Source organism: Schistocerca americana, chromosome 2 (assembly GCF_021461395.2).
Source record: "Schistocerca americana isolate TAMUIC-IGC-003095 chromosome 2, iqSchAmer2.1, whole genome shotgun sequence".
In the NCBI taxonomy this organism is placed as follows: Eukaryota; Metazoa; Arthropoda; class Insecta; order Orthoptera; family Acrididae; genus Schistocerca; species Schistocerca americana.
In genome coordinates, this window is record NC_060120.1 from 239,604,315 (window position 1) to 239,629,761 (window position 25,447).

General features: G+C 45.7%; 1 long non-coding RNA gene and 1 pseudogene across 1 annotated transcript in view; both read right to left on the reverse strand.

Moving 5' to 3' along the window:
- Positions 1-25,447, reverse strand: part of LOC124589872 — an 822,095-nt gene that overhangs the window by 359,097 nt on the left and 437,551 nt on the right. The gene's annotated exons all lie outside the window — the stretch shown is intronic.
- Positions 2,455-2,572, reverse strand: LOC124597430 (annotated as a pseudogene).

Genomic DNA, 25,447 nt, shown 5'->3' on the forward strand with positions numbered 1-25,447 from the left:
CTACCACCTATCCGCTATCTCCTCTACATTTAGCAGTGGAATTCCAGCTGCACTCTTAATGTTACCACCCTTGCTTTTAACGTCACCTCTGTTGTCGTTGTTGTGGTCTTCAGTCCAGAGACTGGTTTGATGCAGCTCTCCATGCTACTTTATCATGTGCAAGCTTCTTCATTTCCCAGTATCTACTGCAACCTACATCCTTCTGAATCTGCTAAGTGTAATCATCTCTTAGTCTCCCTCTACGATTTTTACCCTCCACGCTGCCCTCCAAAACAAAATTGGTGATCCCACGATGCCTCAGAACATATCTTACCAACCGATCCCTTCTTCTAGTCAAGTTGTGCCACAAATTTCTCTTCTCCTCAGTTCTATTCAATACTTCCTCATTAGTTATGTGATTGACCCATCTAATCTTCAGCATTCTTCTGTAGCATCACATTTCGAATTCTTCTATTCTCTTTTTGTCTAAACTATTTATTGCCCATGTTTCACTTCCATACATGGCTACCCTCCATACAAATACTTTCAGAAAAAGACTTCCTGACACTTAAATCTATACTCGATGTTAACAAATTTCTCTTCTTCAGAAAAGATTTCCTTGCTATTGCCAACCTAGATTTTATATCCTCTCTACTTCGAACATCAACAGTTATTTTGCTCCACAAACAGCAATACCCACATACTACTTTAAGTGTCTCATTTCCTAATCTAATTCCCTCAGCATCACCCGACTTAATTCGACTACATTCCATCATCCTCGTTTTGCTTTTGTTGATGTTCATCTTATATCCTCCTTTCAAGACACTATCCATTCCGTTCAACTGCTGTTCCAAGTTCTTTGCTGTCTCTGACAAAATTAGAATGTCATCGGCGAACCTCAAAGTTTTTATTTCTTCTCCATGGATTTTCATACCTACTCCGAATTTTTGTTTTGTTTCCTTTACTGCTTGCTCAATATACACATTGAATAACATCGGCGATAGGATACAACACTGTCTCACTCCCTTCTGAGCCACTGCTTCGCTTTGACGCCCCTCGGCTCTTGTAACTACCATCTGGTTTCTGTAGAAATTGTAAACAGCCTTGGGCTCCCTGTATTTTACCCATGTCACCATCAGAATTTGAAAGAGAGTATTCCAGTCAACATTGGCAAAAGTTTTCTCTAAGTCTACAAATGCTAGAAACGTAGGCTTGCCTTTCCTTAATCTTTCCTCTAAGATAAGTCGTAGAGTCAGTATTGCCTCACGTGTTCCAATATTTCTACGGAATCCAAACTGATCTTCCTTAAGGTCGGCTTCTACCAGATTTTACATTCGTCTGTAAAGAATTCGTGTTAGTATTTTCCAGCCGTGACTTATTAAACTGATAGTTCGGTAATTTTCACATCTGTCAACAACTGCTTTCTTTGGGATTGGAATTATTATACAGTGTCACCTCTATGCTTCGGTAATCCGAGCTTGTGCTTCGTCTGTATGACCTCATTGTTGACAGAAAGTTAAATACTAGTATCTTCCTTCTCCTCCTCCAATTCTGTTAAATGCTGATGACGCTATGTGATATAAATATGCAGCATCTCTGTTTTATTCACAGCGATCATTCAATACCTCACTGTGTTCTTGTCCCTTATGTAACCTACCTGGCTTTGTAATAACGCTAAACACGAACTATACTAATGCGCTCTGGTGGCCGTTCTGCCAGTCCCAGGGAATTGCAGTTCTAATCACTTACATTCCTGCCGATGATACGTCTGTACACGAAGACACACTGACATCCAACCGCGTCTTCTGGGTGCTTCATTTCTTTCGCCAGGCAGTCTATAAGCAGAACTAGAGGGCGGCGACTTGAGGCACAGCCGATGAACTGGAGGGCCATCCATCAGCCGCTCTGCCAAGGCGCTCCGAGTTGCCGCGCCAGCGACTTAAGCTGTGTCGCAGTCCGCCTTACGAACAGCTCAACGTCAGCCCGGCTACGGACTCAGCGCAGAAGCAGGGGAAGCGTCGCCTTCCCTGGCGAACGGGCGGCGCACCGCTGCCTCTTCCGGCCGTCGCAACCACTGTGCCGAAGGCATCCAGGGGAGGTTAAGGGGACTGTCAAATAACATTTTAATAAAAGCGTTTATATCTACGTATTTCCACGTTTTGCGATAATTTTCAGAAGATAAAGTACCATGAAAACAGCCTAGAAATCGCAAAAAATTCTATAAATTTACGTACAAGCTATGTTAAATACGATAATATTCAGTTTCCGACCATATAAAAAGCACTCCGTCATCAGGCCACAAGTGGCCCATCGGGACCATCCGACCGCCGTGTCATCCTGAGATGAGGATGCGGATAGGAGGGGCGTGTGGTCAGCACACCGCTCTCCAAGTCGTTACAATGGTTTTCTTTGACCGGAGCCACTAGGTCGAGTATCTCCTCAATTGGCATCACGAGGCTGAGTGCACCCTAAACATGGCAACAGCGCATGGCAGCCCAGATGGTCACCCATCCAAGTGCCAGCCACGCCCGACGGCGCTTAACTTCGGTGATCTCACGGGAACCGGTGTATCCACTGCGGCAAGGCCGTTGCCGCTGACCATATAAACTTGTGAATATTTGATTTCTTTTCGCTTTATTTCCTTCTTTCTTTCATTCTTTCTTTCCTTTGCTGTTCTTTTCTTTGCTGTTCTCTACTTTGCTGTTCCTTTCTTTTCTTTTCCTTTCTTTTCATTTTCTTTTCAGTAGTGTCAGTAATTTTCAGGTTATTAAAATATGGGAATTGTTTTAATTCTTGTCCATTTTTATTTCAAATTTGGTGTCAATTGCATCAGTTAAAGGTTGGTTCGCCAGTATGCGTTAAAACGTCCAAGTGATGCCATTAAGTCATTTCCTTTTGCAAAATACACGTGCATGGCAACTCTGTGCCTGGCAAAGGGTTCATCGAACTACCTTCCCACTAATTCTCTGTTATTCCATTCTCTAACAGTGGGTTGGATTGGGTTGTTTGGGGAATGAGACCAGACAGCGAGGTCATCGGTATCATCGGATTAGGGAAGGGCGGCGAAGGAGGTCGGTCGTACCCTTTGAAAGGAACCATCCCGCCATTTGCCTGGAGCGATTTAGGGAAATCACGGAAAACCTAAATCAGGATGGCCGGACGCGGGATTGAACCGTCGTCCTCCCCAATGCGAGTTCAGTGTCTAACCACTGCGCCACCTCGCTCGGTCTCTAACAGTGCAAGGAGAAAACGAACACCTACATATTTCGTGCGAGTTCTGATTTCCCTTACGTTATTATGATAAGCGTTCCTCCCTATGTAAGTCGACATCAATAAAATATTTCCGCTTTCGGAGCAGAAAGTTGGTGATTGCAATTTCGTGAGAACCGCCGCAACGAAAAACGCTTTTTTTCTCTCTTTTTTACTCTCTTTTTTAAGATATCCACCCGAAACAGTGTATCATATGCGCCACAATCGCTCCACTATTTCTCTATATTACAAAACGAACTCCCCTGCTTTGGACTTTTTCGATGTACTACATTAACTTAAGCAACCACCATCCCCATTAAAAGCTAAGAAAGAAATTGCAAAATCTGTCTGTCTTCCATTCCGTGGCGAAGTGTCATATAAGCTTTCAAATCTTTTCATACCACTCAACATAAAAATATCCTTCCACACTGTCAATAAACTACAAAATAAAATTCTTCACAATAATAATTCCTTTAGAGATTGGCATAAAAATTCTGGTATACATGAAGTCACATTCTTCTGTTCTTGCTTCTGCATAGGTAAAACAGGGAGAAATTTAGCAACCCAGTACAAAGACCATACCGATGCACTTCACAGTAAACTTAAATAAACCCAGCTCCGCATCACATATTGCTAATAATGAATACTCTGTAGCTGATATCAGTAACACTCCTTCTGTGCTATACATAGCTGAGAAGGGAAGACAGATGGACGCCCTTGAACAGTTAGAGATTTACAAACTAAAATCTTCTCAAAAAATCCTCAATGAACAAACTAAATCTACGCAGAACTTTTTCTTCCAGAGTTACCAAGACATCCTGGTTACAAAAATAAAAAAATGACAATAATAACACATTACCATCTTTCTGCATAAATTTTGTTCTCCTTGTAATGTAACAACTATGGTATTTTGTAACTTATAAAAAATTCTTAATTGCACATTTGTGTGCCTTTTGTATTACTTTTTACCCTGGTTACATTTATATTACCAATATAAAAACACTCCCGCAGCTAGTAAAATTTCCTTAAACATAATACAATGAAGAGTCAAAGAAACTGGTACACTTGCCTAATATCGTGTAGGACCCTTTCGAGCACGCAGAAGTTTCACAGCACGACATGGCATAGACTCGACAGACCTCTGAAGTAGTGCTTCAGGGAACTGACTCCATGAATCCTGCAGGGCTGTCCATAAATCCGTAAGAGTATGAAGGGGTGGAGATCTCTTCTGAACAGTACGTTGCAAGGAACACCAGATATGCTCAATTATGTTCATGTTTAGGGAGTTTAGTCGTCAGCGGAGTTATTTAAACACGAAAGAGTGTTCCTGAAGCCACTCTGTAGCAGTTCTGGACGTATGGCGTATCGCATTGTCCTGCTGGAATTGCCCAGGTCTGTCCGAATGCACAATGGGCGTGAATGGATGTAGGTGATCTGACAGGATGCTTACGTAAGTGTCTTCTGTCAGAGTCGTATCTAGACGTATCAGGGGTCCCACATCACTCCATCTACACACGCCCCACACCACACCATCCATGGATTCATGAGGTTGTCTCCATACCCGTACACGCACATCTGTTCGATTCAATTTGAAGCGAGACTCGTCCGACTAGGCAACATGTTTCCAGTCATCAACAGTTCAATACCGTGTTGACGGGCCCAGCCGATGCGTAAAGCTTTGTGTCGTGCAGTCATCTAGAATACAAGAATGGTCCTTCGACTCAAAAAGCCCATATCGATGGCGTTTCGTTGAATGGTTCGCACCTTGACACTTGTTGGTGGCCCTGCACTGAAATCTACAGCAATTTGCGGTTGGGTTGCACTTCTGTCACGTTGAATGATTCTCTTCAGTCACCGTTGGTCCCGTTCTTGCAGGATCGTTTTCCTGCCGCAGCAATGTCGCAGGTTTGATGTTTCACCGGATTCCTGATATTCACAGTGCACACGTAAAGTGGTCGTACGGCAAAATCCCCAATTCATCGCTACCTCGGAGGTTTTGGGTCCCATCACTCGTGCGCCTGCTATAACACCAAGTCCAAACCCACTTAAATCTTGGTAACCTCCTATTGTAGCAGCAGTAACCGATCTATCAGCTGCGCCAGACACTTGTTGTCTTATATAGGCGTTACCGACAGCAGTGCCGTATTTTGGCTGTTTACATATTTCTGTATTTGAATACGTATGCCTATACCAGTTTCTTTGGCGCTTCGGTGTATCTATACTATTAATATTTGTACTGTAATACAACATATCTCACGCTAAAAACCATGACGTAGTAAAGTGTAATATGTGTCACATCCACATTCTTTGTAAAAACATCCAATGTTTACTTTCTGTGAATCAGTGTAACACCAAGGGCCGCTAAATGGTTCACATGGCTCTGAGCACTATGGGACTTAACATCTGAGTTCATGAGTCCCCTAGACTTTAGAACTATTTATACCTAACTAACCTAAGGGCATCACACACATCCACGCCCGAGGCAAGATTCGAAACTGCGACCGTAGCGGTCGCTCGGTTCCAGACTGAAGCGCCTAGAACCGCTTGTCCACAAAGGCCAGCTGCCTCTAAATACTGTGTATTTGTGTATATAGCTTGATAACGTATATTACAGGAACAGATATGACATAGATACCACAAGGCAGTGAGTGTACGTACATAAAACATAGCAAAATTCTATTTACTAAACGTTTCAACAGCGCTTACTAAATTTCCTTCATTTCCTCCAGCAGCATCATCGCGGCATCTAGCTACAGTTGGACCGCAGCATGCGTGATGTTCTCGTAACACCTCCATCTGGTGACGTGCCTACATTTGCTAGAAAACATGTTTACGGTAGAAAAAATCGTATCAAAAAACTAAAACAGAAACTGGTTGCCTATTTATTACCAGATAAATCGCCCGTTTCTCGTTTATTGTTGGTGGATTTTGCTCATGAAGTAATTGCTCGAAATCTTAAAATTATTTCGAGCAATTAGCGACTACAGTAATTTTCAGAGAATGCGTCTAGCACAGTTTAGGGATATGTTTTATGCATACGTCCGGGTTTAAACATGTATTTTCGCCAAAATATCGAGGTAAATTGAAGTACCACCATCTGTAATTCTATGTGTCGGGTACGTATTTGAAATTAGACTAAAGTTTTCGTTGAATCTTTCAGCAATTGTGTCATCTGAGTTTGGAGTGGTAGTGGATTCAGTTATTATTTTATTCCGGTTGCCAAGAACGACCTTTAACGATACTAACCCATAGGAACTCCCTACTTCACTTACGCTACACAATAAACTACTACTAATGGCATTCTTCTTCTTGTTTTGTGTTCTTTCGCCTTCTGATGGTGCACATATTGCGGTTATTGTCAAGTAACTTCTGTTGTGCTTTAATCTTGAAGGTATTATTTGTCCACTAATCAAAATACATGAGTGTTTTGGATGCTGAATATATTGGTGAAGAGTGGAGAATGTAAACCGCAGTGTTCAGAAGCCAATTTATGAAGCACTGGAAACAAGAATTAAAAGCTGTAATATAAGGAGAGGAGGAGGAGGAGATCAGTGTTTAACGTCCCACCGACAACGAGGTCATCAGAGACGGAGCGCAAGCTCGGGTTAGGGAAGGATGGGGAAGGAAATCGGCCTTGCCCTTTCAAAGGAACCATCCCGGCATTTGCCTGAAGTGATATAGGGAAATCACGGAAAACCTAAATCAGGATGGCCGGACGCGGGATTGAACCGTCGTCCTTCCTAATGCGAGTCCAGTGTGTAATATAAGGAGATTGAGCCGTTCGTGGCTCATGTTCCCGCCATCATGGATTTTACACCCTGTTTTTAACGTACTTCCACCTCACTACGTTAACTTAAATTACTACTGTCACTGAGTTGCTGCTTTGCCTGATCGTGACCGGCGCTAGCAGAGCGTATCGATGTATCCCCTCCCGTAGTAACTTTGCTCGACTTGTAACGCCGGAAATGCTTATCCTCCTACTTCCATCTATTGTACTATAAATTTGTTCTCCTTATTTTTGTTACCTGAATATATGATATTTCTGTGTCTTTACATATTGTAATTGTTTTACTATTTGTATATATATATTTATGCATTTATGTCGATGTATAATTGGTTTGTTTCGTAAATATTATTTGTATTTTTACGCTGGGTCTTGCCTAGGGAAAACTGCTATCGAACGATTACATCGATACGTCGGGTGGAGAACGAAAGTGTTTAGGATCTTTGGTAGTGTTAACTCTGTCGCGTGGAGCGCGGGCAGAGGGGGGGGTCTGGCTGGGGTGGTGCAGTGGAGCAGGTGTGTTGTGTGAAGCTCCCGCGAGTTGCCGCGCTTTCGGGGTTTGGCAGCATGTAATTTCGGTCGACTTGCGATGATAGTTTCTGACATGGTGTTGCGGACGGGAAGCATTAGCTGGCGCACATCAAGAGCCCGTTTCGTCTGGTGACCGTGTCGAGAAGAAGGCGCGCCAACATCCAGCTTCTGCAACAGCGACGGCCGACAATGAGTGACTGTCGCCACCTCCTCGATCGACGACTTCAAACCTTCAATCAACCAACAAGGAAGACTAACAGCACGTAAAGTTTCAGAACTGTATGGCAGACCTCAGCTTTTCAAACTGTTCCATTTGCCTCGCAAAATTACAGCAACTTAGCATGAACTTTTGTTACTCATTGTCCCAATTGCATTACCAAGCAGGGTCCCTTCCTTTTCCGAAATGAACCCGAGTGTCGTTGAAATTCAGACGCAAGCATTAAAGTACAATCATTCCATTTCACTGCTTTAATTTCAAAGTTCAGTTTAAGTATTCATAGCTGGCTACAATATTTAGATTACGCAAGCACAAATTAAGAGTGCGAGTTTTGTTACCGTATTTTAGCTTACCTGTGACTACAGCTCAGCTTGGTACGTACTAAATTTTACTATTGTTAATTGTTCACAATCATTTAATTCAAGTTCAAAGCTAAATCTCTTATTTCTAAACTGCGTAGATTCAAGTAGCTTTTGAAATGATTGTTGAGGTAGTCCAAGACTAACCGTATTTTACTGAATTTCGATGTGCTTAAGAAAGAAAGCTTCTTATTAATTTCAGTCACTAAATTAACTTTCAGTTTTCCGGTTTTATTAAATCTTTTACTAAATTAAGTCAGAGTGCAGCGAAGGTTATTACTTCTGACAAACTTTCAGTTTTCACACTACACGTGTCAACCTTCAGTTGCCACGCTTCTAGTGCTAATTATATGTGTAATTACCTTTCTTTTTCAGTTACTATAGTAATTGTCCTTAGGACTGGCGACCGTAATTTCCCCCAAATCTCAAATATCTAATTACTGCTAGTTAACTGTTAACGTAACGGCCGCACATTTACTTTCTTCATTAACTTTACCCCTTTTCAAAATTAATTTCCACCAGTTTCATTTGCATTTTTCCTTTCATTTAGATGTAACCCTTTCCTCCCTCTTTACCGACAGATTAACTTCGGTGACGATTGCTTTTCCCAAATTTCCATTAGGTACACGCGGTTTAATTTTTCACTGTCATTAAGGTCGATAAGTGAGGGGGAGGTTACAGACTGCTATTACTTCCTGGTCGTGGTCTGTGGTAAGAAGGTGCGGGTTGCAAGTTCGGGTTGGCAGTCAGTTGGGACGTGACTGGAGCGCAGTCCAGACCTGACAGTCGGAGAGTTGCAATGTGGCACTAGTGCAGTCGGGTTGGAGCTGTGAGGTCTGCGCCGACATGGCTCGCCCGACCGTTGCCGCCACGCATCACTTGAGCCGGGCCACGGTCTTGCTGGATCGTCGGTCGGTCGTCTTACCGAACGACGCGTTTTGGCTCGCGAACCCTTCATGAGTCGGCTGTGTGTGTGTCTGAGTTTAGACTCCCGATTTGTCTTCGTGTGTGCTTACTTACTGTTCGGTATCGTTCAGGTCTTTGTGCAAGTGTTTGTCAAGTTGTGTGTGTAGTGGGCGTGATTTCCTTTGACAAGTTATTTTAAATGTTGTCGGCATACTGGCTCTGCGAGGTCGGTCGTCTCATTGGGCGATGTGTAACTGGTTCTCTGAGCGCTTCTGGGCCCCTTCCTTTACCATCTTGTGGAACTTGGGGCGGTCCTTTCCTGGTGCAGGGATGTTACTTAGCCAATTGGCGCGTTTCCTCTGCATGGTTGGGTCCGAGCCAGTATTTCCGCCGTCGTGTGTCTGGAAGTGAGTGGGACACGCACCAGCAGTGCAGTCACGACCGAGCAGCAGTCGCGGACGGACCAGCGGGCAGTCGGTCGGTTGTTGCGGACTAGGGAAGTTATCTCCGCGCCGTGCAGTCGGCTGGGTCCGCTGGCGGTCCCTGGGCAGTGTTGGAGCCTGTGTGGAGCTGTCCGATTGCTACGAGCTTTGTGGATCACCCACCCAGGACGTCAAGTTGAGTTGTGGTTTCAACTACCCAAGCCACATCCACTCATGTTGTGTGGTTCGTTTCGGTGGTTTGCTGTTGGTGAAGTTTTCCTGTGAGCAACACCGAGTGTTTCTATTGCTCGAATTTAGCCGCTATGCGGTGGAATTAACTGTATTGGTTGACTACAATTCAAGTGCACCAGCGGAATTTTCTGCCTTGTGGCCGTTAGTGTTCTGGTTACCTGCCCTGGCCACTAACGTAATTTCAGGCAGTGTCCTTTCCTCACCTGTTGTCTCTGTCCAACATGGTGTTTAGTTTTGACAGCTTAATACATATTTCATTGTGGATAATCATGTTCATAACATTTTTTGTTTGAGTTCTCGTGTACCGATTGGTGACAAGCAAGTCGTTTTGTCGGTCGGTCCGTGTCTGTCCCTTGGTTGGGTTACCGACGGATCAAGTGTAGCTGGGCTCACTACCTGTCTCACTCAAGTGAACGAGAGTAGACCGACCCCCTTGAGGCTTCTGAGTGCCATTGTCTTTATTGTCTTACTCACTAGTGTTTAATTGTCTGTTTATAATCTATTAGAGCCAAAGGTAAAAAAAAATCTTGGTTTTTCTGTGTTTTATGTAAGTAAGTTTGAATTCCGGCAAGTGGATTTTTGCTGAAAGGTTATTGCCATTGTGTTGTCTTTTCTTTTAGTCTGGTTTCTGCTACTTAAAACTTAAGGCTTAAGGTTATATATTTTTTTTAATTTTGGAAAATTAATTGTGGCTTACTTCCGTAGTTGCGGGGCTTCCCCACATCTTTTACGTTTAACCCAATGTTCCCTAATATGGACCAAGTCACTTATATTACATAACAATTATTCCATTAGTTATTGAAATCCACAATCATAATTTAAACAAAATCGTTCAAAAATTCACATAACTGAAATATGTATACAAAGTCACAGAATTTCCATGATAGATACAACATTCTATACAGGGTGTTACAAAAAGGTACGGCCAACTTTCAGGAAACATTCCTTACACACAAATAAAGAAAAGATGTTACGTGGACATGTGTCCGGAAACGTATACTTTCCATGTTAGAGCTCATTTTATTACTTCTCTTCAAATCACATTAATCATGGAATGGAAACACACAGCAACAGAACGTACCAGCGTGACTTCAAACACTTTGTTACAGGAAATGTTCAAAATGTCCTCCGTTAGCGAGGATACATGCATCCACCCTCCGTCGCATGGAATCCCTGATTCACTGATGCAGCCCTGGAGAATAGCGTATTGTATCACAGCCGTCCACAATACGTGCACGAAGAGTCTCTACATTTGGTACCGGGGTTGCGTGGACAAGAGCTTTCAAATGCCCCCATAAATGAAAGTCAAGAGGGTTGAGGTCAGGAGGATTGACACATTGTTGGATGAACCATTCGCAGAAGTGTACCCGTGGAGGCCAATCAGCTGCCGATAGTGCCTGCACACGCTGTACATGGTACGGAAGCAACAGGTTCTCCCGTAGTACTCGCCATACAGTGACGTGGTCAACGTTACCTTGTACCGCAGCAACTTCTCTGACGCTGACATTAGGGTTATGGTCAACTGTACGAAGAATTGCCTCGTCCATTGCAGGTGTCCTCGTCGTCCTAGGTCTTCCCCAGTGGCGAGTCATAGGCTGGAATGATCCGTGCTCCCTAAGACGCCGATCAATTGCTTCGAACGTCTTCCTGTCGGGACACCTTCGTTCTGGAAATCTGTCTCGATACAAACGTACCGCGCCACAGCTATTGCCCCGTGCTAATCCATACATCAAATGGGCATCTGCCAACTCCGCATTTGCAAACATTTCACTGACTGCAAAACCACGTTCGTGATGAACACTAACCTGCTGATACTACGTACTGATGTGCTTGATACTAGTACTGTAGAGCAATGAGTCGCATGTGAACACAAGCACCGAAGTCAACATTACCTTCCTTCAATTGGGCCCACTGGCGGTGAATCGAGGAAGTACAGTACATACTGACGAAACTAAAATGAGCTCTAAAATGGAAATTAAGCGTTTCCGGACACTTGTCCACATAACATCTTTTCATTATTTGTGTGTGAGGAACGTTACCTGAAAGTTTGGCCTTACCTTTTTGTAACACCCTGTATAAGCAATACTGCAAATTGACATAGAAATTTCGATATTGATACAAAATAGGACGAAAATAGATGTTAATGCACTCTGATACTGTTACGATCCAGCCCTTTAAGTTTTGTGTGTTATGACCACCAGCTAATGGTAGGTCGATTGGTTGGCTGATATGGGGGAGGGGACCAAACAGCGAGGTCATCGGACCCGTCGCTTTCAGGAAGAATTGGGAAGGAAGTCGACCCTGCAGTTTCAAGGGAATTGTTTTGATGGCAGAAGAGCCAACACCGTGTTACTAGTGGAGGCCGAAATGCACGCGTTTTAGCTCAGGCAGGCTGGTGTGAGGAGGGAAGGACTATACTGACGTGAGATCTGGAACATGACAAGGAATTAGAATTCAGAAAGCGGACGTAATTAGTTTAATACTTAACTTTAATCCATTAATGATGAACGTCGCTCTTGACGGTACATAGGTCACAATATTATCTGTTCAGAAGACATAGTAACTGAATATGGCGCCTTGCTAGGTGGTAGCAAATGACGTAGCTGAAGGCTATGCTAAACCGTCGTCTCTGCAAATGAGGGCGTATGTAGTCAGTGAACCATCGCTAGCAAAGTCGAGTGTACAACTGGGCCGAGTGCTAGGGAGTCTCTCTAGACTAGACCTGCCGTGTGGCGGCGCTCGGTCTGCAATCACTGATAGTGGCGACACGCGGGTCCGACGTATACTAACGGACCGCGGCCGATTTAAGAGCTACCACCTAGCAAGTGTGGTATCTGGCGGTGACACCACAGGAATCATCCCGCCATTTTTCTGAAATGATTTAGTAAAATTGTGGTGTCACCGCCAGACACCACAATTGCTAGGTGGTAGCCTTTAAATCGGCCGCGGTCCGTTAGTATACGTCGGACCCGCGTGTCGCCACTATCAGCGATTGCAAACCGAGCGCCGCCACACGGTACGTCTAGAGAGACTTCCTAGCACTCGCCCCAGTTGTACAACCGACTTTACTAGCGAAGGTTCACTCACAAAATACGTTCTCATTTGCCGAGACGATAGTTAGCATAACCTTCAGCTACGTCATTTGCTACGACCTAGCAAGGCGCCATTATCAGTTGCTATTGAAATTGTAAATAATGTACAGACAAGAGCTACATTCAACATTAATGGATTAAAGTTAAGTATTCCACCATCTGTGTCCGTTTTTCTAAGTTCTAATTTCCTTGTCCTGTTCCAGACCTCACGCCAGCCTGCGTGAGCTTAAATGTGTGCCTTTCGGCTTCCTCTAAATTTCGTGGGTTGGTCTCCTGCAAATCCACAATATTTTGGCGACGAGGTCAAACCATGTTCGTACCTATACTGCCCTGATTTACTTGTGTAATGGCTTCGCCACCATCTCCAGATGTACTGTCCGAATTTTATCGCTTACAGAATCAGCAGACGCAAGCCTTACTGGATGCCCTTGGACAGCTCGTCCAGGGTCAACGTGCAATGCACACCGAAGCGGCAGCCGCCGCTCCACCGCTAACGCAGCCACAACACGCTGTTGCACCAACTTTTCGACCTTTTGATGCTGCACTGTAAAGCTGGACGGAGTGGTCACGCCAATTTGAATTCCATCTCGCCACCTACAGAATTCAAGAAAACGAGCGGCAGCCTTTTTTGTTAGCATCCGTCGGCGTCCAAATGTACCGTGTGATAGTCAAATCATTTCCCCGACGTGACGTAGCAACTCTGTCCTACGACGAAATTTTGTCTGCATTTGATGCATATTTCAAAGAATCAGTCAATGTAGTTGCAAAAAGGTATACCTTGTATGGCAGGTCAGACTAATCGGGAGTGGGTTGCAACCTTGCAAGGCCTTACTAGGGATTGTGCTCTTGAGTGTCAATGTGGACTCCCTTATTCAGATACTATGGTACGTGATGCAATTGCACAGAACGTTTCTGATCTTCGTATAAGAGAACAGATTTTGAAACTAGTCAATCCCTCCCTTCAACAAGTGATGGACATATTGGATCGGCAGGACACACTTGACTTTGCTCAGGAATCATGTGAAACTTCACCAGCCGGGTGTCACATTAACCGGCCCGCCGGGCGAGCTGCACGGAGCAGTAAACATTTCTCGCGCCCAGCCGCGCAACAGCTGCCAGGCTCTCAGCCGCGTGTGCCGCGCAGGCAAGCAAATGCAGTGCTAAAATCATGCCCGCAGTGTGCTACTAGACATTCGCATGAGAATTGCCCGTCACGCCAGGCCATTTGCTTTTTCTGTAATAAAAAAGGACATGTTCAGAGTGTTTGCCAGAAAAGCTCAAATCGGACACTCACAACCATTCCAGGCCCTTTACTTCGCGCCGAATTCGAATCAAGGATACTCAGGCTCGTGAACCTTCGCCCATGGAAATTCATGTAGTTCATTCCACTCAGCCCAGTGCCACTCTCTCTAACAGCGACTGTGTTCGTCCCACAAAAAGTGTGCGTCGACATCGCCGGAAATCCCGTCAAGTCGTAAGTGATTATGTACCAGTGTCAGTTCAAGTTGCACAAGACAGTCGCTCTTGTCGTCAGCATGACAATAAACTTTTTGTAGATTTGGACATTAACGGCAAAGTGATACCGTTCCAGCTCGATACCGGAGCTGCAGTTACACTGATCAAACAGCTGGACACACCTCCGTTGCGTGCCACAAATGTTAAGTTACGTAGTTATTCAGGACAAGCGATCCCTGTGTTAGGACAGTGCAGCCTTCTTGCAACATACAAGGGACAATCAAAACTTGTGTCATTGTACGTCCTTCGCTCTTCTTCTGCAGTGAACTTGTTTGGTTTCGATTTATTTTAGTTGTTTAACTTGTCTATAGTAAATCAGGTCCTATCAGTGAACCAGACAGTGCCTTCAGACAGTGTTTCTCGTCTATGTGAAGAATTTGCAGACATTTTTGCACCGGGCCTTGGTTGCGCTAAGAACTATACAGCACATTTGGAACTGCAAGTAAACGCGCAACCGAAATTTTTCAGAGCACGCAATGTTACCCATGCATTGCGTGATGAGGTTGCAAAAACATTACACGATTTGGAATCACAAGGTGTAATTGAACGTGTGCAGGCTTCTCTCTGGGCATCACCCTTAGTAATTTTGCCAAAACCTTCGGGAAAACTGAGACTTTGTGTGGACTTCAAGGCAACAGTGAATCCACAACTAGTGATTGCAACTTTTCCTTTACCCCGCCCGGAAGATCTTTTTGACAAACTATGCCCGGGTAAATATTTTTCGAAGTTGGACCTAGCAGATGCGTACTTGCAAATACCGGTGGACGAAGACTCCCAGCGCGTTTTGCTGGTAAACACGCATCTTGGTTTGTATCGATTCAATCGACTGCCATTCGGGTGTGCATCCTCCCCTGCATTGTTTCAGCAATATCTACAAACTGTTTGTGCGTCGGTCCCCACTGCAGCAAACTATCTGGACGATATTGTGATCTCCGGAAAGACGGAAGAAGAACATTTAGCCAATCTCAGAACATTATTTCAGGTCTTGCGACAAAATGGTCTTCGCTTGCGGAAGGACAAATGTGTGTTTTTTGCTCGTGACTTACCGTACCTGGTACATATAATCAATGCCCAAGGCAAACATCCCAGTCCCGAGCACCTCCGTGCCATACAAGACTTGCTTTCGCCGCAGACTTTGAAGCAGCTACAGAGTGTGCTGGGAAAAATTAATTATTATCATCGCAATGTTCCCCATGCCTCTTCCATTTCAGCTCCGCTTCATCGCTTACGCCGTAAAGGTGTTCCGTTCGTCTGGACGACGGAATGCGAACGCGCCTTTCGCCAGTTGAAATCGGCGTTGCTTTCCAATACTTGCCTTACGCCATTCGATCTCCAGAAACCCCTTTTGTTGATGGTAGATGCATCGGATTTCGGGATCGGTGCTGTGCTTGCGCACACAGATGGATCGCACGATCGCCCTATTACCTTAGCGTCCAAATTGCTCTCGTCTGCGCAAAGAAATTATTCACAGATCGATAAAGAAGCATTGGCTCTCGTATTTGGAGTTACTAAGTTTCATGATTTCTTGTATGGTCGTCACTTACCATCATCACAGACCACAAACCTTTGACATCCCATTTTCGTCCAAACTAGCCTGTACCTCCACGTACAGCGCAGAAATTCATTCGCTGGTCTATTTTCCTCTCGCAGTACCGCTACGATATCTTGTATCGGTCCACTGCTAAGCACGGAAACGCCGATGCGTTGTCCCGTGTGCCTGTTTCTGAGGATAGAGCATTCGATTCATCCAAACTTGCTTGCATGTTCATTGATGCGGAAACCGATGACGTGGTCGAATCGTTTCCGATTGGTTTTCGTCGTGTAGCTACAGCCACAGCTGCTGACCCTGTCCTTGCTACCGTTCTGCGTTTTGTTGCTACGCAATGGCCCTTGTCAAAGTCACGGATCGGGGATCCGTTGGTTCGCCGATTTTTTGCTCACAAGGAGAGACTTTTTGTACGACGTGGTGTTTTGCTGTTGCGTTCTGATAATGATCAGTCCAGGGTCGTGGTCCCACGTTCGTTACAGTCCTCTGTCTTACAGTTTCTCCACCAAGGACATTGGGGTATAGTGCGAACGAAACAACTTGCTCGTCAGCACTGTACTTGGTTCGGAATCGATGCTGCGATTACGAATATGTGCTCTTCTTGCATGGTGTGTGCCGAACAACAATCCGCACCACCGCGGAAATTCTTTGCATGGCCAAAAGCCACTTCCCCTTGGCAACGCTTACACATCGATTTTGCTGGTCCATTCTGGAATGCTCGATGGTTGCTTCTGGTTGATTCATTCAGTAATTTTCCTTTTGTTGTCCGGATGTCTTCCACGACGTCTTCTGCCACCATCCAAGCGTTGTCTGCTATCTTTTGCATTGAAGGTCTTCCACAGACTATTGTTTCCGACAATGGCCCACAATTCATGTCCGCAGACTTTGTCATTCTGCAAGGCCAATGGTATTCAACATCTGACGTCCGCGCCGTTTTCGCCACAGTCAAACGGTGCCGCTGAGCGATTGGTCAGGACTTTCAAGTCACAGATGTTGAAGTTGAAAGAGTCGCATTCTCGGGAGGACGCGTTATTGCTCTTTTTGTCCTCGTATCGCTCTCAGCTCCGAGATGGTCGCTCGCCGGTTGCGTTGCTTCACGGTCGCCCTCATCGCACCTTGATGTCTTTGCTACATCCGCCGCATCCGGTTCCTGTGCAGCGGCGGACACCCGCTTTTGCTCCAGGCGACGTTGTCTACTATCGCCACTATCGAGGTTCACGGCGTTGGCTCGGAGGGTGCATTCTTCGCTGCCTCGGCCGCGCTATGTATTTGGTTTTGGTGGCCTCTGGTGAGGTGCGCCGGCATCTCAATCAGCTGCGCCTCTGTCGTCGCATGGGATCTGCCGCTCGCCGTCTGCTTTCAGCGACGGTGCCGTCCGGTCAGCGCCCTGGGGACCCATCTACTGGCTCGCCTCAGCCCCAGGTGTTACCGACGCTGCCTTCCATTTTGCCCCATGGCGACGCGCCGCCGCCGCCGCCTTTTCTCCCGCGGGCGACGCCCGCAGTGGACGCTTCGCTGCAGCCGCCGGGCGCCTCCCTGGGTCACGCGCCGCCGATCGCTTCCCGTGACCGGTTGTCCTCCGACATGGGACTCTTGCCTGCTCCGGACCATATGTCGTTCCTGTCACTCTACGGGCGCATACACCGCATGTTGGCGTGCGCCCTGGAGTAGGTTTTCAGGCGTTTCCTAGCTCCCCGCGGTCCGAATGTCAGAGTGCGGGTGGCACAGCCTCGCCTGTTGTTAGGCTCCCCACCTCGTCGCATACGTCAACATGGGGTCCTCCCCACGGCGGGCGGAAGCCTTATAACACAACCGTACGCCGATTTGCGGGGGAGGAATGTGGTGTCACCGCCAGACACCACACTTGCTAGGTGGTAGCCTTTAAATCGGCCGCGGTCCGTTAGTATACGTCGGACCCGCATGTCGCCACTATCAGTGATTGCAGACTGAGCGCCGCCACACGGCAGGTCTAGAGAGACTTCCTAGCACTCGCCCCAGTTGTACAACCGACTTTGCTAGCGATGGTTCAGTGACAAAATACGTTCTCATTTGCCGAGACGATAGTTAGCATAGCCTTCAGCTACGTCATTTGCTACGACCTAGCAAGGCGCCATTATCAGTTGCTATTGAAATTGTAAATAATGTACAGACAAGAGCTACGTTCAACATCAATGGATTAAAGTTAAGTATTCCACCATCTGCGTCCGTTTTTCTAAGTTCTAATTTCCTTGTCCTCTTCCAGACCTCACGCCAGCCTGCGTGAGCTTAAACGCGTGCCTTTCGGCTTCCTCTAAATTTCGTGGGTTGGTCTCCTGCCAATCCACAACCAAAATCACAGAAAACCTAAATCAGGATGGCCGGAAGCGAATTTGAAGTGTAGTCCTTCCGAATGCGCAAATGGTAGGACCTCAGCGAGCTGTTATTTACATTTCTTCCTGGAAGAATTCACATCTCCCTTTGCGTAACACTCTTTTACACCGTATGTGTTTAGCGAGGCTTCTTTCCTAGGGCGTATGACCTTACTGGAAAGGTCCTGTAAGTGCAATCGCGGTTAAAGAATAACTTTCAGTTGTAGTGTAATCCAATGAGACATTTGTGTTCTGTGTTCGTTGACAACACCTACGAAGTTACCGGCGAAGCGTTCCGTGCCTGCGGCTTCTTGCCGCGTGTTTCTGGCTTGCATGCGGCCGTGTCGACAGCTCTAGAGCATTTCCTAGCGCGGCTTGCTATTTGTTTGCAGTCGACTGTCTGTGCTCAAGTTGAGTACCTTACGTTATTTGACTTACACTGCAAATGAAAGTTTTCTGTGGGTCAAGAGGCCTTTATCTGATTAACTGACTTCGCAGAAGGAATTTTCCCTTCCATGTTATTGTTCTGTTTATTACATACTGCAAGCTTGTTTTAGATTTTATTGTAAATTATTTGGTGCAACTCCTTTGGATGAGCCGTAAATTTGGATTGTTATGTCTTGTTAAATAGTTAATATTTATCTTTTGGCGGTCTGCCTAATGTTTTGGTTTTGCGCTGGTTTGCAGAAATTTATGCCGAGCTCAGTATTAATTGTTTGCTGGTTTATTTAACTTTTTTGATTTAAATATGTTAAAGGGCCAGTATTGATAAAGTCTAATTTTCTTGCAACTTGTTCAAGGCGGTTAAAAGAGTAACTATTCTGTTCAACATTTAGAACACTTTTCAAATATGTAAATTTGGGGGAAGTGGGGAAAGGTGTGGTTGGCGTGCAAGTGGCAACTCGCTCTTTTTAACGGGTGAGGAGCCTGGGCTGAGCAGTGCTGTGGTTAACACCTCGCTAGCAGTAGCGGATCATTGTGGCTCATATTCCTGGAGTTTTGAGGCCAGAAGAGCTTTATGGGCCTCGCATGTTGCATCTGGTGATACCATTGCTATAGCATGGTTTTTGGCCCTATATAAATATTATTCCGACGTCAAGAAGATATGTAACAAGGCGAAGCCAACATTATTGGTACGACTGCATCGCCGCCAGGTTAATAGCCACTGCAAATTACACCACCAGTACCATCAGCCTTCCACTAAATTGTTTATACTTGTCACTCTGTAAATGGAACAGGCATTTGTGAAATTTTGTTGATTTTATAATAATAATTGTGATGTTGCTAAAAACTCTATCTTAACATCCGCGCCTGCCGCTGTGACCGAGCGGTTCTAGGCGCTTCAGTCTGGGACCGCACTGCTGTCCTTAGGTTAGTTAGGTTTAATTAGTTCTAAGTTCTAGGGGACTGATGACCTCAGAAGTTAAGTACCACAGTACTTAGAGCCATTTGAACCATAAAGAGTCAAAGAAAATAGGCCTGCAGCACGACTCAGTGAAAACAAACACGAACATCTGTCCGAACAGCTTGCGGAGTGGCAATTCGGTGCACAGAGCTGAAAAATTAGCTGCACACAACGTAAGCGGACCAGACCTTTGCCTTCTGTCCAGTCCTGGCGAAGAACAGTGAACGACGACTCGGAAACAGACGTCGTTCCGATCCGCACCTTGTCCGTTGCTCCACGCCTTGACGCTGGCCCCAGCTGCACATTGGGAGAAGACTATGTGTAAACAATATGAAGATTGTTCTTTCGGACGTGTCCGAAAGAACAGATACCATCTTCATACAGTTAAGGCTAACCGGCCATTGATCTTCTTCTTCTGTGCTGGATGCACACGCATTGCCCGAACTCTTATGGGACACGGTAAGATTGTATGCCGCGAGTAATGAGTGTTATGTGGAGGGGCACTACGAATGTAGTGTGTGCACATTGAGTTGGGAATGTGGGTCTCACGCGGAGCGTGCAAGGGATAAATCCCTGCAGTCGCACTATCCTCTGTGCCCTCGGTGGCTCAGATGGATAGAGCGTCTGCCATGTAAGCAGGAGGTCCCGGGTTCGTGTCCCAGTCGGAGCACACATTTTCAACTGTTCCCGTTGATGTATATCAACGCCTGTCGACAACTTAGGGTCTCGATTTAATTATCACTTCATACATATAAACTGTCTGCACTGCGCTGTTCGAAGGTCTCTCTCGAAGCCGCTCTAGTGGCCGCCGTACAAGATTAACCGGGCCAGAGATAACCGCACAAAGGAGTAACAGGCGCCATCTGGTGTGACGCCAGCTGCAAACTGTCGATGGCGGGAAGGTGAAACGAGCCGCCACGGCCCACTGTGTCCTCATGTTTCATCTCTCACGCGACAGTATCGTCGGTAATATTTCCGTAGTACAATGCTTGCCCATGAAGGCAACGTGTCTCTAGCTGCCTGCGTGACGCTGAAGTACTCCAGTGGCCAACGAGATCCCAACATCTGTCCACGACAGAACACATGCGACACCAGCTCGGAGGTCTACGCCTTTACTGTGCCAGGAGCCAGGGTGTCAGCGGCCAGTTCCAACAGCTGAGGGCCAGCTGGCCTCATGAGAGGACATTCCTCGTCAGCAAAGCAGTACAGAGGGAGCACAACGTCCAACTGGTAAGTGGCTCCTAGTGCCAAGCTCCTTGGAAATGTATTTGAATTTTGTAATTACTGAAACAATATCAGTTACCCTCTGAGCTCTTGAAGTGCTTTTCGTTTCTCACTTCTGAGAATATAACCTGTCAACCAGCTTTCTATCACGCAGTAAATTTATTACTAAGCAAATGTGGTTATTCAGAAAAATGACAAATACATTTATGTTCAGAAAAAAATAGAACGACTACAGATAGCACGTTGATATTCAAAGGCCATCTCCTGCTGAAATGATTAGTATATGAACCATGTCGGCCCGCGGTTTCAGTGTCAACATCGAAATCAAGGTGATACACCACTTACCGGTAAAATGTGCCTGCGGCTATAAACCGAAGGTAATGGATCAGTGTGGCTTGAGCAGACGTGTAGGATGCCTCGCGGACGCAAGCGCGAACTGTACCATGAAATCAGTGAGTTTGAAGGGGGACGCATTATTGTCGTTAGAGAATGTGATGCATCCAACCGGGAAATCGCTGCTCGCGTGCGACGAAGTGTTTCAGCAGTGCAACGGGTGTGTGTAGGATGGTTCACGGAAAGCCGCAGAACACGACGAGATGGGTCAGGTCGCACCACCCAGGCCACCTTGCGGGAAGGCCGACGACTCATTCAGATAGCATTGCATCACAGATCTGCATCCTCCCCGGCTCTGGCGTAACAGTGGAGCAGTGTAGCACATCGTACACTATCAGGGATGACAGTCCACCGCCGTTTATTACGGCATGGGTTACATGCGCGTCGTCCACTTCTCCGCCTACCTTTGGCCAATGTGCAGAAGCATACTAGACGCCAATGGTGTATGGAACGACGTCACTGGGTACAGGAATGGCATCAGACAGTGTTTTTGGACGAATACAGGTTCTGTTTGTTTGAAAATGATGGCCGCATTTTTGGTTCGCCGCAGTCAGGGGAGCTGCATCATAGAGGCTTTCACACAAGATATACAGTGCCAACTCGTGGCCTTATGGTGTAGGGTGCTATTGGGTACAAACGCAAACCACAGTTGGTGCGTGTCCAGAGAACTGTGACCACTGTCGTTTACGTGAATGACATCCAGCGACACGTAACCATACCCGTTGTGCACAACACTCCAGACGCCATTTTTCAGCAAGACAATGCAAAATCACATGTTGCCGCACGTACACGTGCCTTGTTAGTGTCACAGGACGTCAGCCTTTTGCCGTGCGCCGGCAGATCGCGAGATTTGTCTCCAACTGAATATGTGTGGGATAGTGTGAAATGACGGGTGCAGCGTTGTGAACCAGTGCCAACCACCACAGATGAACTTTGGAACCAGGTGAAGGCAGCATGGATGGCTGTACGACAGATCGACATTCGCGCCTGCTACGCGTCGATGACATCATGCGTGTAACAAGTTATCAGGGCCGAAGGCGGACACATGCTAAACCGAGGTGACTGAAATGCTACTCATGTCCGAAGAAAGCTGAGGAACACATTAAAGTGCGTGTCCTGTGAATATGAACGTCGTATATCTAGTCGTTCAAGGTGTCCTGTATTTTCTGAAATATAATTTTCGAAGTAGCTCCCATAGCGTGTCATGCAATCCTTCCAATGCTTCAGAAATGCATGGATACTTCGCGAGGACACTTCTTCTTCTTGTAATGCAGCCATCCCTGCCCCATGGATTTCATCTTTTCATCGCTTCTGCAATGCTTTGCATCGTAGCGCTTCTTTGATCCGTCCGAATACATGAAAGTCACTTGGGGCAACGTCTGGTGAGTAGTATGGATGTTCGTGACATTCAGCTCTCGTATCCTGTATTGTTTCTACTGTCGAACGGGCAGTTGGGGACAAGCATTGTCATTTGCACCAAAAATCACCTACAGTGTTCTCGTCTTTTAATCCTCATGAAAGGGCGCGAATATGACTTGAGCAATGATTCCTGGCTTTCGGACTCGTATCAGATAGTTTTATAATGATATCTTTGCTGTTTGGATTACTTTGTCATGCAATTCGCGAAACACTGTTCGCGTTGTTATTTCTACAGTCCTGGAAAACTATGAGCCGGCCGCTGTGACTGAGCGGTTCTAAGCACTTCAGTCCGGAACCGCGCTGCTGCTACGGTCGCAGGTTCGAATCCTGCCTTTGGCATGGATGTGTGTGATGTCCTAATGTTAGTTAGGTTCAAATAGTTCTAAGTCTAGGGGAATGAAGACCTCAGACGTTAAGTCCCATAGTGCTTAGAGCCACTTGAACCGTTTGAAAACTATTAATTTAATAAATTTCATACTATTTCATACTATGGGAGGTACGGAACTGTTTCTACGGGGACGGCTACAGTGGTGCTCTAGGAGAGACAATGAACTCGCATTCGGGAGGGTTACGCTCCAAACAGCGATTTGGCAATCTAGATTTTCGTTTCCTGTAGTTTCACTAAATTTATTAAGACGAATTTCGGAACTACTGTCTTGTCAATGACAAGGCAGCTTTTCTCGACTTTCCATATCCTGTTTGGGCTTGTGCTTCTTTAATAACCTCGTGAGCGGCGGAACCTTACTTCCTAAACTCGCTTTCTTCGAAGAACTGGTGGTCGATTCGCATCGTTGAACTTCGATTTTCGCTCCTGCTTTGTTGTGATAGAAAAAATAAAAATAATAGGAAAATAAAATAGCCTGGCGGGGATAGGAACAGATGTGTATGTTATGGTTAAAATTAGCACATTTTTCGATGTAAATTCGCTGTAACGTACGAACGAAATTTATGATTCATGATCTTTTGTGACATGAAAACTGTAACCAACCACCTTTCGTAGCCCGTTAATTACAGTAACACATGTATCTCGATCTCAGGAACAACATCTGCGCTTTCGAACATGGTTATGAAACCTCTTGGCATATTGAAACTCTGTGTCAGACCGGACTAAGACCCAGACCTTGTCTTTCACAGGTAAGTTTTCTTCCCAAATTAGCTATCCACGCATGATTCACGACACGCCCTAACACTTTCATTTCTACCAGTATTTCTTTCGCGATTTTCAAACTTATTCAGAATTTCGTTCTTGAGGATTACTGTCAGACTGCTGCCCCCCCCCCGTTCCGGTTATTTGCTGTAAAGAGGAAAACTCTGTACCGCGTTCTGTTACGATGTTATGCTCAGATTTTCGGCAGCGTCTTTTCCCACGCTTGGTGCTGAAAATATCAGGAAGTTATTCTGGCTTGAGATTCTCGTCTTTCGCTTGTAGCAGGAGATATAAGACACTATAAACTTATTATACGCAATACTTCTGGACTATGAAGAGGTGGTTTTGGCAGGTCTGTCTCAGGCTGTTTGCTTTATGGGGTGGCCTACATCGATTTCACGACCATTCGATCGCTTTCGAAACAAATGAAAGAATCAGCAGACAGTACCTCATAGTCCTCTTCAACGCCTTTTCGACCAATAAAGATTTAATTTGCCTACTTTCGAAACACACAGAAAGAAACAGCAGACATTATCTGATGGTCATCTTCATTTTATGGTACTCCCGTAGAGCCACAAATCCATAACGATCTACCTCTGGCAAGTTACATAAAACGTCAAATTCTCCGCACACGAAGTCTATCGAATGATTTCCTCACAGCTCTGACATTTTTATATACTCATCGCACAGCGTTGTATTCGATACTAAGATGTTGGACTTCATGATCTGTCTTATTACCATATCACCACGTCACAACATTACACATCGAAATGTCTATGTTTCCAACGTTTTGATAGAAATATGTGAACATAATGACTGTGTGCTCGTCATGTAAACTTCTATTAACTCATATATGTCCACATTAGTACAGTTCAAGGATGAAACGAAATGGAATCCAAGACGAACATTCTGACTAACGATGGGACTTTTCATTTCATGGATATTAGTAATCGGTGACGCTGCTCTCGGTTTCAATCAGAAGACTCAGACAATAACAATTTTAGAAGGACGTGGATAAAAGTACGCTATTTTTGGCATGAAAAGCCTAGTAGCTGTTGCAAAATCATAACGAGAATCGAGACTGGAAAATACCTCCCTGTCATGCTTAGGGGTTGCAAAAACTAAAACGCCAGCTAAAAGCGCATTTCTCAGATATGTTACGATAGGTGCGTATTAACAAAAATTACTAAGATGCTTGCAATACGTGTTGCTGATTACTATAATGTTAGCGAGGACTAGAACAACAATACCGTACACGGCCGGTTTCCTCGGAAATGCAGCTCAACAGAGCCGCGGTTGTTATATAAGGAGACGCGCTGCCCCCGAAATCCAGACGACTTCAGCAACAAGAGAGGGCAACACGGAGCTACAGCAGCTTTGCACGGCGAGAACTTCTCACGTAAGTATAGGTAAGTACGTCTCTCCACAGGTGCGTCGGCGAATACTCGTCTGCGACTCTTCCCTTCTGTGGCCCTCCACGCCTGCGACTCTACACGCCTGCGACTCTACACGCCTGCGACTCTACACGCCTGCGACTCTACACGCCTGCGACTCTACACGCCTGCACGACTACACGCCTGCACGACTACACGCTGGCAGTGGCTACACAACTGTGGCTCTTATGTGTCTATGACTGTGTGCCTAGGATTACTCATCTGG